The sequence below is a fragment of the Psammomys obesus genome, unplaced genomic scaffold, assembly GCF_907164565.1.
Source record: "Psammomys obesus unplaced genomic scaffold, mPsaObe1.curated_primary_1811, whole genome shotgun sequence".
NCBI classification, from domain to species: Eukaryota; Metazoa; Chordata; class Mammalia; order Rodentia; family Muridae; genus Psammomys; species Psammomys obesus.
The window spans coordinates 20,727,432-20,740,517 of NW_026596069.1; the positions used below are offsets into that span (position 1 = coordinate 20,727,432).

Below are 13,086 nucleotides of genomic sequence, written 5' to 3' on the forward strand. Positions count from 1 at the left end.
CTCTCTCTCTCACTCACTCTCACTCACACACACACACACACACACATATACACGGTGTACAATTAAATGGTTTTAAAAATTATGAGAGGCCAACATAATTCATAAAAGTTTCAAGTTTTCATTTATTAATTTTTCATGGTAAAAATGGTCCTTCTGTTGCACTAGTTCATCAAGTCCATAAAATCAAGAGTTTTAATGTTGGAAAACCTTTTGGATATCACATAGTAGACTAGAGTATTTTCAATCATGGTTCCATCTCAGAATCATCCATAAAAGAAAATTATTTAACACTACTAGTAACTGAATTGCCTGGGGGATGAGACCCTGTTACTGTGGTTAAAGGCCTGGGGTGATTCTGGAGGCCAGTAAGGGTTGACAATCAAACCTAATATTTCCGTGCTTCCTGAATGTAGCATTCAATGGTATATGAAACTTCAGAAAAACATAATTCATACTCTTAACAAGGTAAATTGTGAATCATTTACATAGCCTGAGAAAGAGTACTATGCAGTAATATGACGATGATTAAATGTAAATCCCTAGTGTTTAGCATTTAGGAGGTAATCAGTAAACGTTGGTGTGATGATGGTGATGAAGGTGAAGGCTACTTACTAAGTACAAAGAAGTACATTTTGATCTTAAAAAAAACTGTCAGCTGCTGCCAGTTATTTATTTTGCTTTTCATTTAATTCATTTTGCTCTGTTTCAAATAGTACAACTTTAACCAATTATATTTCTTAAAGTTTGAGTTATTTTAAGTCAAGGTAATTGTCAATGACTTTCATACAAAGACTGAAAGCCTCGTCTATGACGAGTATAAGTTGATGTAGAGTGTGTAGAGCATTTTAGACAGTGCTTTCATTTCTGGCCTGTAGTTGTTAGGTGGTGATACATTTAAGATCCTGGAAATCCTTGGGTTAATGGCTTTCTTTTTTTCAAAAACGTTAGCAAAATTGATTTTTAAAGTTCAGTCCAGTGAGTGTTCTGGCAGAGCATCATTTAAGGCCTTCCTGAGTAAAATTTCATACAGCCATTTTCATAAGTACAGGAAGTAGACGGAAAGAACACACGCTCTTACTGTAGACCGTTCTGAAGATTGCGGCAGCAGTGTGCTGCTGTGTCACGTCTGTTGATCTGCCTCTCCCCTCTGCTGCTGTGCAGTGACTGCAGGGCCAGCACTGTGCGGGGGAGGCGATGTGTCTGGGTGTGCATTTGTGCACGGCGTGTGGCTATAGGTCAGGGTGCATATTGGCTATCAGGACAGCCTTGGCTTGTGGTCCTCTCGGCCATCTCCCTTGAGACAGCTGGGATTACTGAAGCCTACACTATGCAGCCAGCTCTCATTTGGGTTCTGGACCTCATGCTTGCATGGCAAGCACTTTGGCCCTGCCTTTCTACCCGTCTCTACCTTGTATTTTAGTTTCATGTTTAAATGAAAGACTTACATTCTCATCTGAAGTTACGGAGCAGAGTCTTAAGTATGAACATTAAGTCATGGCATCTCTTAGACAAAATACTCTTTTTCCTGATGTATTTGTTCTTTGACTTCCTGATTTCTTTCTTTTTAAATTATGTGTATGTATTGATTTGTACATGTGAATGAGGATAGATGCTCATGGAGTCCACAAGAGGGTGTCGGATTGCCAGGACCTGGAGTTACAGGTCTGTGTAAGATTCCTAACATGCATTTGGGAACTGAACTTGGGCCCTCTGTGAGAACAGTCAGTCTTAACCACTCAGCTATCTCTTCTACCCCCATTAGTTTTTATCTTACCTTCTTACTGATCACCTCGTGACCTGAATGTACTTCTGTTTTTGAACATCTTCTCATTGCACACAGTTCTTCAGGAATTTATTTTCCTAGTTTCCTGTGTTCTTGTCTTCAAGTTCTTCCTAGAAATAGATGGTTTCCAAATAAGGATTTTTTTGCTTGAGTGTGAGACAAGAATCTAGCTTCATTAGACATGACTATTTGTGTATTCCACAGGCCTTTCAACACAGTATGAAAACAAACAAACAAACAAGCAGAAACCTTGCTTGTGACTGTTATGGGACAAACTTCCTGGGAAGATGCAGCACACATAACTGTTCACCCCAGAAAGGGAGCCCACGACAGACCAAAGGACAGATACAACCAAAGCCCGGGGTGGTGACCAGTGTGTCTTCTGGGGTTAGTTATGGGAATATGAGAGGGGTTCCTTACAGGTGCTCAGATGACTCAGGACAGTTGCATCACCAAAGCTCTTCCCACCATGGGTGACAGCTCACAAACTGGGCACTTCTGGAGCACCCTGCACAACCTCCAGGCCATTCCACAGGTTGAGAGGTGTCCTTCCAGCTCAGTTAGTCTAACCCTTTCCAAGCAGCTCAACTGGACAGGATTTTTTTTTTTCCCCCTCTAGGCAGTTGGCTGGTCTCTGCTACATTCAGGCTGATTTAGCTGGTCCTGGGCTCTCCAGGTTGTTTGTGTTGTCTGTGTCTTCTCTACAGCCTGGCTGTTGTGAGAGCGACTCTTCTATTCTTCACTGCTCATACGGTCTTGGGAGGAGTGTGTATTAGATCCAGTGCAGACTAAAGCGGCAGCACTTAGCTGGTCTTCTGGTGAAGGGTTTTGTTTTGTCTTTTGAGCATAAAAAAAGAAAACACTGTGGAAAAATTGGTTTGATTCCTTCAAAAATGTAAAACAAAGAATTTTATATGCCTTAAATGTTTATAACCAGATGGCTTCAATGCGTTTTTTATATAGAACAATATGTACTATTTTTAGAAATACTGTGTGTATTGAAAGTACATTTCAAAGAGGAGATTGCGAGCTCTGCTCGGTTAGGGGCTGCTCTGCAAGGGAGTTGTCCTGTGTTTGTGGAAACTGGTCTGCATGCACCTGCTTTTATGTGTTAATATCACAGGCAGCATTTTACCAACATGCTGCTCATTTTTTCAGGTATATTTAGGGAAACAGAAACATGGTGTCTGCTGGACTTCATAAAAATCAGATGCCTATGCAATTGAATCTAGATTTGTAAAGAGGTTGGCTGTATCTTTCTGTGAATAGAAGTGGTGGGGGGGGTTTGCTGGCATAGGCATAAAAAGCATTTAATGTACCTTCCAGTGGAACTTAAAGATTGTTCCTTCCACTTTAGTTGGAAGTAATGTTTCATTGTTTTCTATAGGAAATGGAATCTCTTTGCTATATAAAGGATGAAGAAAAGAACCTAGGTGTTGGAAAATGAATAACTTTTCAGTTGTATGCACGTGTGTTGTGTGTGTTTGTATGTTTGTATGAGTGTGTTCATGTGTATGGGCTTTTGTGTGGAGGCCAGAGCTTAGCTTTGGGTATTTTCCTCAGTTGCTGTGGGTCTTTTTATGTGACAGGGCATCTCACATGACTGGTCCTCACTGTTTTAGGCTGATGGGGCCAGCAGGTTCCAGGGGTCTTGCTGTGTCTGCTGCTACTCACTTTCTACTCCCACGTTTTACATGGGTGTTGGAGATCCGGAGTCAGGTCTTCACGTTTGTGTGACACACATTTTACCGACTGAATGGTCTCCCTAGCCCCATAACCTGTTACTATTTCTATAAGTGCACAGAAGTATTTGTGTAAAGCTGTTTACTGAAATATTGTTTATATCAAAAAAACCAACAAACAGGAGTATGTGTGAGGATGTGTTTTAAATAACCAGATACAGCTGTTTCATGGAATTCTGCACTTCAACAAGGTTGATTTGTACGATAATAAAGAATAATGTGTATAGTAGAATTTAAAAATTTTTAAAGAATAGTGCTGCCCTAGTTTTTTTATTCACTTTACATTCTTATTGTAGCCCTCTTCCTCCTCCCTTCCCAATAACACCCTCACTCCCCCTCCCACTCTCCCTCCCTTTCTCAGAAAAGGGGAGCTCCCTTTCCTATCCACCTCAGCTCATCAAGTTGCATCAGGACTGAGCATATCCTCTTCCCCTGTGGCCTGGCAATGAGTCCCTGTCTAATGCAGTCCCTACTTTCCTTACTAGAGGACCCACATGAAGCCTGAGCTGCCCATCTGATACACCTTTGTAGGGGGCCTAGGTCCAGTCCATGCATGGTCCTTGGTTGATGCTTCAGTCTCAGCAAACCCCTCTGGGCCCTGGTCAGTTGGCTCTGTTGGTCTTCCTGTGGAGCTCCTGTCGCCTCTAGGTCCTTTTCTCTTTTTTCCACTTTTCCACAGGACTCCTTGTGCATCATCCAATGTTTGGCTGAGTCTCAGCATCTGTTTTGAGACGCTGCTGGGTAGTCTCTCAGTGGGCAACTCTGACAGGCTCCTGTCTGCAAGCTTAACAGAAATATCCTTCACAATGTCAGGGGTTGGCACTCTCCTATAGGGTGGGTCTTTGATTGGGCCAGGCATTGGTTGGGCATTCCCTCAGTCTCTGCACTATCTGCTCTATCTTTATCCCAATGTATCTCGTAGTCAGGGTAAATTTTGGCTTGAAGTTTTTGGTGTTCCCCTCCCTCTGCTCCAGAGAGAAGCCCTGTCTGTAGACCAGGTGGGCCTCAAACTCACAGAGATTTGCCTAACTCTGCTTCTTTGAGTGCTGGGATTACAATCAAGCTCCACCATGCTCATCCTGTTGTAGTTATTTTTGTTGCTATGACAGAATACCCAAGAAAATTTAGGGATTAAATATTTACTTTGGCAGCAAATTTTCAGAAATAGGAGTCTATGGTCAACTGACTCGATTGCTTTTTTTTTTTACAGCAAGATAAAAGCATCAGGGAGGAAGGTCATGGAAGAAAGCCATTCACCTCTTGGCAACCAGGAAGCAAAGAGAATCAACAGGGAGAGGACTGGGCCAGGATAGACCCTTCAACAGCATGACCCAGCTAGTCCCCATGCTTTCTTGTTTTACTGCTTCCAACAGTGTACTCAAACATTTCATTCTATCTATTCCCTGCTCAGAGGAAGCCCATAGTCTGCTCAGTTTCCAAGTGGGTTCCCTATTAAGGGGAACAGGGGCTGTCTCTAAGATGAACTCAGTGGCCAGCCCATTGATCACCTCTCTCTGGGGGTGAAGCCTTGCTAGGCCACAGAGGAAGATGATGGAGCCAGTCCTGATGAGACCTCATAGGCTAAGGTCAGAGCGAAGGGGAGATGGTCCTCCACTAAGGAAAGGGCATAGGGGGAAAAGAGGGAGGGTGGATGGGACTAGAAGGAGACGGAGGGAGGGGGCTACAGCGGGGATACAAAGTGAGTAAATTGTAATAAGTAAATAAATAAATAAATAGGAAAAAAATCATTCTGTCAGTGGATTAAAGTTGAGTGGTCAGAAACTCCATGATGGGATGGTTTCAGGAAGGAGCTTCAGAGGCACTCAAATGTGCTGTACATTTTCCTGGGCTCCACTCAAGCTGGCTTTCAGGATTAACTGCTACACATACTATCTTTCATTTCCTTAATGAGCAATGTACCTGTAGCTTGCTGGTTTAAGTATTTAATGGTCTGATATTCACAAGGCCACAAGTTAGAGTCTAGCTTTTGCATATAAAGTCATATACACTCTTAAGTACTTGGTCCTGGAGAGGAGGCCCAGTGGGCAAGAAAGCTTGCTGCCTTAGCTATTTTCCTGTTGCTGTGAGAAAACACCATGACCAAGGCAACTTATTAAAAGAGTTTATTACGGCTCACAGTTGCCGAGGGCCATAGTCCATTGCCATCAGGGTAGGCAGCAGGCAGGCGCTGGCACAATAGTTGAGAGCTTACAGCAGAGAAAACTAACTGGGAGTGGCATGGGCATTTTGAAGCCCCAAATCCCACTCCAGTGGAACACCTCCTGCAATAAGGCCACACCCAATCCTTCCTAAACAATTCACCAACTAAAACAAACATTCAAATATGAGCCTTTGGGGGCCATTTTTATTCAAAGCATGAAGACTTGACTGTGGATGGCAGCACCCACATACAGAGCTGGGCATGACTATGTGCTGTGTAACCCGTGTGCCGTAGGGGAGGAGACGAAGATTGGCAGGAGCCAGGCTAACTCGGGTATAGCGATAAAGCCTTTATTTATTTTCTGTGTTCCTAGAGAACAATCCCAGAGCTTTACATGTACTAAGTGTGTTTCCCATAAGCTGTGTTCTCAGCCCATTGTTTTGTTTGTTTTGAAGCATATACAAGAAAATTTCTCTCCTGGGAGGAGTAATGCATTTGCCCTTATTTAAAATTAAAGCCTGTAATCCCAACACTTGGGAGGCTCACTTAAGAAAATCAGAGGTTCCAGGACAACCTGGCTTACAAGATCTCAATGAAAGGGATTGTCGAGGTTGTGGCATCCTTTCCCAGTGCATGACTAACCAGGGCTCTTGTTGGTGTTTATAGCTTTTATCAGCTTAAGGCATGTAATGTGTGCATATATCTCCTGTAGTTGCTGGTTTTGATTCTGATGTTTTTATGTCATTTTAGTGCCTCCTTGTGGGAGCTTTTTAAATGCCGGTTATACCACAAATAAGGAAGCTTAAGATTTTGTTTGTAGTGGTATATGTGTATTCTAAAGAGAAATTGAAGGTAATTTGATACAATGATTTATAGTTTTATGGCAAACTGAAGTTTTTGAGTCTGATAATTTATTGAATGTACATTGTTTACCATATACCAGGTTGTAGCAATTAGTGCTTTTGAAGTGTCAGTAAACAAAACAGCCAGAAATCCCACTCTCTTGGGTTCTGTCTTCCATCAGGCAAGGCAGGCGCAGTAAAGATAGTGTTGGGTATTGAAAGATGGTAAGCAGTGGAGAGGGAAGGCAAAGAGTAGGAGAGGGGTTCTGGGAATCTGGCAGCGATTGCAGGATGGGGTGTGCAAGGTGAAAGGAGGCTGTGCCTCACTGAGGAGGCAACCTTTGAGCAGACATTTGAGGCAGGTGCGGAAAGTGGCAGATGTGAGACTGTCTGCTGCTAAGGGAATAGTGTGAAGGCCCCTGGGCTGATGTATACAGTAAGTAAGGAGGCATGGTGATAGAAGATTGCTTTGTGAACTGCTGCAGGGCTCCGGACCTCTCCTCTGAAGGTTGAGATGTTGTTCTGTTTTCACAGGGTCCTGTGCAGACTCTGGAGAGAATGGTGTAGCAGAGGGTGGATTGAGGAAGGACTCAGGAGTGTGGCAGTGGCTGCACCAAGATGAAGGTGCAGGGGACGGCACGAGTGCAGTATTTCATCAGTAAGAGGAGGCTGGGTGTAAACTTTCTGTAAGCTAGTTTTATGTGGTTGTGATTGCTTCTTTTGTTCTTTGTAAAAAGTCGTTATTTTTATACGTAGGCGGGATGGACATGGTGAGGGCCAGGTGGTGGGGATAGGAGGGCAGCTCTTCTGGGGAGATAGGGGGTGGAGAGGCTCTCTTCTTCCACCTTAGATGGGTTCTTGGGATCACACTCCTGGTCATCAGGCTTGCATTGCGGGGCTCAGGCACCCTTGCCTGCTTAGCCACCTGGTCCACGCCTGTTCTCAGTTGCTGCGGACTATTATGTATAGGCATTTGATTTATCAAAAACTTTCTCTTCATAGTTGTGTGGACTTCACTTCGATGCTTTGGCGCTTTGTGTCCTTTCCTACAGGCCACTGCGCTGACCTGCATTCCTGGAGTGGAGTCCATTGCTTAGGGTGTGTTGCCTCGGCACTCACTGCCCTACACCTGGTTGCTTGTGTCTTGTTTGGTGGCCTTTAGTGTCTGCAAACATGTCCTGTGATTTTCCTTCCTGAGATGTCTTTGTCAGGGTGTAATGGCCCTGTAAAGAATAGGAAACTGCTCTGCTTATTTTTGATTCTCCAAGGCTACGTATGGATTTCTATTGGGTATTTTTATTCCTAGGTGATTTAGACATGTAGTCACAGTAAAAGCTCTGCTGGAGGAGACTTCTTCAGGAATGATTTTAAATTATGGATCAATTTTGTGTGTGTGTGTTTGGTTGCTTTTGTTTTGGTTTTTTGAGAAAGGGTTTCTCTGTGTAGCCCTAGCTGTCCTAGAAGTTACTCTGTAGACCAGGCTAGCCTCAAACTCACTGAGATCTACCTGCCCCTGCCTCCGATATGTGCCTGGTCAAGTTTTCTAGATAGAGAAACTTTTCAGATTTCCCTCCCTCCCTCCCAGGGCCTCGGGTGCACTGACTGGATGACTGTGTAGCTACAGAGCACCCCTCAGACATTGCATGGAGGCCCACAGATTTTTTGTGTCTGTATATTTCAAATGCTTTGTCTACTTCATCTGAATTAGCAGGTACCTTGTTTAAGCCTGTTCTGAGTGGTCTCTCTGTGTCTCTAACTTAGTCTGTTGATTGCTGCTTACACCCTTCAGTTCTCTAAAATTTGTATATTCTCCTTTTTCTTGATTATTGCTGCTTAGGGTTGTCAGTTATTGGTAGTCTCAAAGAGACAGCGTTTGTCTTTCTTTAAACTACAACCTATCATCTGCGTGTAGCTTAAACTGCACCTCATGGTTCTTGCTGTGTGGCTCAGGGTGTTTCAGATCTGGCTCCTCCTCCAGCCTTCACCTTGTCAAAGGCTTAGAATTATACGCATGCATCCTGTGCTGCCCTACCACAATTTTTGATAACGCATTTTAATTAACACTCATTTAAAATTTATTTCTGATCTCATATGATTGCTCTTTTGGCTAATTTTGTTGTTGTTGTTAGTGATTTGTAGTTATTTATGCTGGCCTTTTCATCCTTTTTGTTTGTTTGTTTTTGTTTTTTGGGGGGGGTTGTTTTGTTTTTTGTAAATTACTGGGAGAAGTATGATAAAAGTCTGACCCTTTCTCTGGCTTCCTCTCTTAGTTCTCTCAGCTTTTGTGTCACAGATCTTTGAGGTTGTATTACGAAGTGTGTATACACGCCTGCTGGCCAGCTCTTGCTGATGAATGGATGTCTTCATCCTGAGAGCATCCCTCCTTTTCCTTGTGGCACTGATGATTTGCCCTAGCGCCTTGTGCTTGCAAGTTCTTTTATTTCTGAGCTGTTCCCAGCCCCTTCTGTATGTCATTGTTATTTTGGATGTTAGTAGTGATTTACCTTTATCAATCTGTTTATTCATTCATCTTTGTCATATTCATCTAAACACTTACATAGCTATTTGCTTTTTTAAAGATTTTTAATTTCTTTTGTATGTTTGAGAGTTTGCCTGTATGTCTGTACCATGTATGAACCTGTTGCCTGCAGAGGCAGGGGAACCAACAGGTTGTGAATTCACTGGTTGAGTGCTGCCGTGTAGGTGCCAGGAGCTGATCTCAGGTCCTTTGGAAGAGCAGCCAGTGCCCTGCAGTGTTTAGCCATTCTCCAGACCTAGTAATTGTATGGTGAACCTCTTATAACAAATTCTAGCTTTTGCTCACCTTTATGGAATTTTTATTTCATCCTCAAGTTGGATAGAGGGTTATTTTAGTGTAACTAAGGTCTTCTTATATATTGTCTTAGTCCTTTACAGGAGCCATTTTGTTAACTTTGAGTGACTCTTAGCCAGTGTTCTCCAGACATGTCACCATTGTCCTCTTTATTCTGTAACTCCAGTTAGATGTTGTGTGTGCTTTTGTGTTTTCTTTTCAGTGCTAGATCTTGTGCATATAGACACACTCTTTACATCAGTCTATGTGCACTCTTTCTTTGAGTTGCATTTTCTCTCTTTTACATTTCTGTAATTTCCAGTCCTGTCTTGTTTCTATCTATTGCATTCTTAATTTCAGTGATTTCATCTTCTACTTCAGGGATTTACATCTGACCTCTTTATAAGATTTCTAGGACTTCACAGAAATTCTATTTTCCTGTTGTCTCTCTCCTCCTCCCCCTCCCTGTCCTTTTTCCAACCCCTACCCTTCCCTCTTCCTCTCATTTTTCTTGTTCTCTTTCTCTTTTTTTCTCTTCCTCTCTCTCTGTTCTTGCTAATATCAAGCATGGTAATTTTTATGAGTTTTTTTTTTCCCTTGGTTTGCTTGTTATGGTATTCTTTTTTTTTTCTCCATTAATTAATTAATTAGTTACTCATTTGACAGCCCCCAGATTTGAATGCTTTACGTGCCTTTGTTATATAGGATTGGGTTTGGTAGCCATTGTAAAACACACAACTCAGTGGTCATTTATATGTGCACAGTTATGCAAACATTACCACTGTGTCATGTCTGCAGTTGGTCTTCCCGGGTTTGTTCCATACCTGCACGATTCATCTGTAAATGCAATTCCCGTGGATCCAGTGATCTATTATAGCCTCCTTGGGCAACATACAGGCAAAACACCCATCCGAAAAGGAATCTTAGTTAAAAACCCTCGTATCTGTCACAGAGTCTCAATTCTCCCTTCTACTCTTCACTGGGCAACAGCTAATCTACTCTCTGTCCCTGTGTTTGCGTGTTCTGGGCATTTGTAAAAATGGAGTCACGTGAGAGCTTCTTGTTTGCAGCCTTTTCCACTCATCCTGTTGAACGTGCGTCACTACCGGCATGCTTTTGTGTGACCAAATATCACTCCATTGTGATGCTCGTCCATATTTTGTTTATTCAGACATTATTATTCACTGGCTGGCAGAGATTACGTTTTTTCACTTGGGGTTCTTCTGAGGGATGCCTTAGTGGGTGTTTTATCTACACATTTGCGTGACTGGGTGTTCTCAGCTCTAGTATAGGTACAAGAGTTAGAATTGCTAGATTCAGTGCTGACTTAGTGTTAAGCTTTTTAACGTCTGCCATAGTGGTTGTACCTTTGTTGCATTCTCACCAGGATGTGTGAGAAATTCTGTCCCTCTGACACTTGCTGTTCTGTCAAGTTGTTGCTTTGATATTGTTATAGCCACCCTGCGGTTGTTGGACTTTCACTCCTGCTTTTCATAATGCTCTGTGATTTTAACAGAATGTCAGGCACTGTGGCTGAACAACAGCAGTACACATCTGTTATTTTCCAAGGGGAACCATTGGCCTTTGGTCTTAAGATACCTGGAGAATTCATGATTTCCTTGTTTTTAATAGCTGAGTAGTATTCCATTGTGTAAATGTACCGCAATTTCTGTATCCATTCCTCAGTTGAGGGACCTCTGGATTGTTTCCAGCTTCTGTCTATTACTAGTAAAGCTCTTACGAACATGGTTGAGCAAATGTCCTTGTTGTGTGCTAGAGCATATTTTGGATATATGCCTAGGAGTGATGTAACTGGATCTTGAGGTAGCACTATTCCTAATTGTCTGAGAAAAAGCGCCAGATTGATTTCTAGAGTGGTTGTACAAGTTTACATTCCCACCAGCAATGGAGGAGGGTTCCCCTTTCTCCACATTGTCTCCAGCATGTGTTGTCACTTAAGTTTCTGATCTTAGCCATTCTGATGGGTGTAAGGTAAAATCTCAGGCAAATAGTGGGAACTAGAAAAGATCATCCTAAGTGAGGAATCCCAGAAACAGAAAGATACACATGGTATATACTTACTTATAAGTGAATATTAGAAATATAATATAGGATAAACACACTAAAGTCTGTACACCTAAAGAAGCTAAGCAAGAAGGAGGACCCTGGGTAAGAATATCAGTCCTCATTCAGAAAGGCAAACGGGATAGACATCGAAAGAGGGAGACAACAGGGATCAGGACAGGAGCCTACTGAAAGACTCTACCCATCAGTGTATCAAAGCAGATGCTGAGACTCATAGCCAAACTTTGGGCAGAGTGCAGGGAATCTTATAGAGAAGGGGGAGATAGAAATACCTGGAGGGAACAGGAGCTCCACAAGGAGAGCAACAGAACCAAAAATTCTGGGCCCAGGGGTCTTTTCTAAGACCAATACTCCAACCAGGGACCATGCATGGAGATAACCTAAGACCCCTGCACAGATGTAGCCCATGGCAGCTCAGTGTCCAAGTGGGTTCCCTACTAACGGGAACAGGGACTGTCTCTGACATGAACTCAGTGGCTGGCTCTTTGCAGGGCCCGGGGGGTACAGCCTTACCAGGCCACAGAGGAAGACAATGCAGCCAGTCCTAATGAGACCTGATAGGCTAGGGTCAGATGGAAGGGGTGGAGGACCTCCCCTGTCAGTGGACTAGGGGAGGGGTATGGGAGGAGATGAGGGAGGGGGATACAGCTGGGATACAAAGTGAATAAATTGTAATAAATTTTTAAAAAATTAAATTAAAAAAAAAAAAAAGATGCCCGGAGATTGCCTAAGCTTAGTGAGGCTCAAGTTAGACTTGTAAAGGTATGAAGTTTGACCTTCCTCTAGAAGAGATGCGTGTCCTCTCCACAGAGCTTGAGATCTTCATGAAAACCCCTCTGACTTGGGCTGTTCACTCTAGTCGTCTTCCAACCATCTACTTTACTCTGTCACTTCCTGTCTACAATTTTCCCCTTCTCGGTGTTCTTCTCTTGATGTTTTATACTTATATTTCCCTTTTTCTGGTTGTCAAAGATTCTTAAGAATTATAGCTTTCTACTGGGCCTTGCCCTGTGCAAAGCACAGTCAAGGAAAAGGCCAAGGTCCCTTGTGTGGTCTTCTGTTTGACCCCTCTTTCTAGGGGTGTAGCCTTCATTTCCTCTTCCCCCTTGCTTTTTAGTGCTTTCATGTTTTTTCTTTCATTTGTTTGTTTTTGTTTTTTCTTGTAAAGATACAAGTTACACAAAACTTGATGGGATTCAAAAGTTGGTAAAGATGAGTGACCTGGATTTACTAATAAAGAGGTTGAAGGTTGTGATTCCTACCTCCCCTAATGGTGCTGTTAGAAATAATCAGTATTTCTGCATTTGTTAGTGATTCATTAACAATGAGTAGTTAATGGTGTTGGCTGAAGAACAGTGTGTGTCTGTCTGCTAAGTTCCCCTGTGTTCAGATCTGGAAAGCTACGTAGTAACTAACTAGAGGTGGCAAATGTGAGCAGTTGCTGAAGTGGCCATCACCATAGGTCTGGAAGGAAGGAGGAAAGAGGGCAGGACGAGATGTACGGAGTATAATTGAATGCCTTCTGCCCTGAAGGCCGAAAATGAGGGTTTGGAGAGAAACTAACCAACCATTTGCCTTTTCCACCATAAGAAGGGAGACAGGTGTCGAAGACCGGTGTGTGTGTGTGTGTGTGTGTGTGTGTGTGTGTGTGTGTGTGTGTG

General features: G+C 42.9%; 1 protein-coding gene across 4 annotated transcripts in view; it reads left to right on the forward strand.

Moving 5' to 3' along the window:
- Ss18 (SS18 subunit of BAF chromatin remodeling complex) overlaps positions 1-13,086 on the forward strand; it is a 59,846-nt gene that overhangs the window by 20,280 nt on the left and 26,480 nt on the right. The gene's annotated exons all lie outside the window — the stretch shown is intronic.